Genomic DNA, 2,583 nt, shown 5'->3' on the forward strand with positions numbered 1-2,583 from the left:
TCCAAACAGGACATACAGATGGCCAATAGGCATATGAAAAAATGCTCAACATCACTAATCATTAGAGAAATGCAAATTAAAACCACAATGAGATATCACCTCACACCAGTCACAATGGCGCTCATCAACAAAACAACACAGAATAAGTGCTGGCGAGGATGTGGAGAAAAGGGAACCCTCCTGCACTGCTGCTGGTAATGCAGACTGGTGCAGCCTCTGTGGAAAACAGTATGGAGATTACTCAAAAAATTGAAAATCGAACTTCCTTTTGACCCTGCTATCCCACTTTTAGGAATATACCCCAAGAACACCATAGAACTGCTCCAAAAGGAGAAATGCACCCCCATGTTTGTGGCAGCATTGTTCACAATAACGAAGATCTGGAAACCGCCCAAGTGTCCATCAGAGGACAAGTGGATTAAAAAGCTTTGGTACATATATACCATGGAATACTACTCAGCTATAAGAAATGATGACATCGGATCATTTACAATAATATGGATGGACCTTGATAACATTATACGGAGTGAAATAAGTAAATCAGAAAATCTAAGAACTATATGAATCCATTCATAGAAGCGACATGAAAATGAGACTCAGAGACATGAACAAGAATGTGATGGTAACGGGGGGGGGGAGGGAAGGATGGGGCGAGAAAGGAGAGAGGGGTTAGGGGAGGGGAGGGGCACAAAGAAAACCAGATAGAAGGTGACGGAAGACAATTTGACTTTGGGTGAGGTGTATACAGCATAATCAAATGTAAAAATAATCTGGAGATGTTTTCTCTCAACATATGTACCCTGATTTATCAATGTCACTGCATTAAAATTAATAAAAAAAGATTAATAAAAAAATAATAAAATAAAAAAAGTAATGATGACATCGAATCATTTACAATAACATGGATAGACCTTGATAACATTATACGGAGTGAAATAAGTAAATCAGAAAAAACTAAGAACTATATAAATCCACACATAGATGGGACATAAAAATGAGACTCAGACATGGACAAGAATGTGATGGTAATGGGGGGGGAGTGAGGAAGAAGAGAGAGGGGGTGGGTGAGGGGAGGGGCACAAAGAAAACCAAATTGAAGGTGACAGAAAACAATTTGACTTTGGGTGATGGGTATATAACAATCAATGTCAAAATAATCTGGAGAGCCTGACCTGTGGTGGCTCAGGGGATAAAGCGCTGACCTGGAATGCTGAGGTCGCCGGTTCAAAACCCTGGCTTGCCTGGTCAAGGCACATATGATGCTTCCTGCTCCTCCTCCTTCTTTCTTCTTTCTCTCTCCTCTCTCTAAAATAAATAAATAAAACTTTAAAAAATATCTGGAGATGTTTTCTCTGAACATATGTACCCTGATTTATCAATGTCACTGCATTAAAATTAATAATAAAAAAATTCAAAAAAAAAAGATGTGATGTTAAGTTGTTTACTTGGGCTTTTTCTTGTTTTTTTTATATTAGCTTGTAATGATATGAACTTCCCTCTTATTACTGCTTTGCTGTATCCCAGAGATTTTGATCTTTCCTGTTGTCATTTTTGTTTGTCTGTATATATCTTTTGATCTCTGCTTTTATTTCTTCTTTACCTCACTCATATTTTAGATGTTGTTTAATTTCCACAGTTTTGTGGGTTTGTTTTCTTCTTTTTTGCAGTTAAATTCTAGTTTCAAAGCCTTATGGTCAGAGATATGCTTGCTACAATTTCAGTCTTTCTGAATTTGTTGATATTAGTTTTGTTGCCCAACATCTGGTCTATTCTTGAGACTGTTCCATGTACACTGGAGAAAAATGTATACTCTGACATTTTAGGATGAAATGTCCTGTAGTTTTCTAACATATCCAATTGTTCTGGTGTTTCATTTAAGGCCAATATTTCTTTATTAATTTTTTGTTTGGATGATTGATCTAGAAGCATCAGTGGTGTATTCAGTTCTCCAAGTATGATTGTATTTTTGTTGGTTTTTATTTTTATATTTTTGTTGCTTCTTGGTTTGTTACATATATACTAAAAAGTGCTAAGTTTTCTTGATTCAATGTCCCCTTTTTCACTATGAAATGACCATCTTTGTCTCTGGTTACCTTTGTTGTCTTGTGGTCAGCATTGTTAGATATAAGTACGGCTACACCTACTTTTCTTTGAATATTATTTGCTTGGAGAATTGTTTTCCAACCATTCACTTGGAATCTATTTTTATCTTTGTAGCTTGCATGTGTTTATTGAAGACAGCATAAAGTTGGGTTTAGTTTTTTTATTCATTCTGTTACTCTGTACCTTTTTGTTGGTGAGTTCAATCCATTTACATTTAATATAGTTATTGACACTTGAGTGTTTCCTATTGACTTTCTTTTTACATTTTTTATTTATGATTTTAACTTGTGTTTACATAGATTCAAGTGTCCCACCAAATATATTTCCTCCCACACCTTTATTCCCCTAGTGCCCCCTATACCCTTTCCCTTCAATTTCTTCCCCCCTTCCCTCCAGGATTTAATGTCCTGTTCTTTATAATGTCATATTATGTATATGTAATTTTATTAATCTCTTTCCCTTCTCTGATCTCATCTTCTC

This window comes from Saccopteryx bilineata, chromosome 2 (assembly GCF_036850765.1).
Source record: "Saccopteryx bilineata isolate mSacBil1 chromosome 2, mSacBil1_pri_phased_curated, whole genome shotgun sequence".
Classification (NCBI taxonomy): Eukaryota; Metazoa; Chordata; class Mammalia; order Chiroptera; family Emballonuridae; genus Saccopteryx; species Saccopteryx bilineata.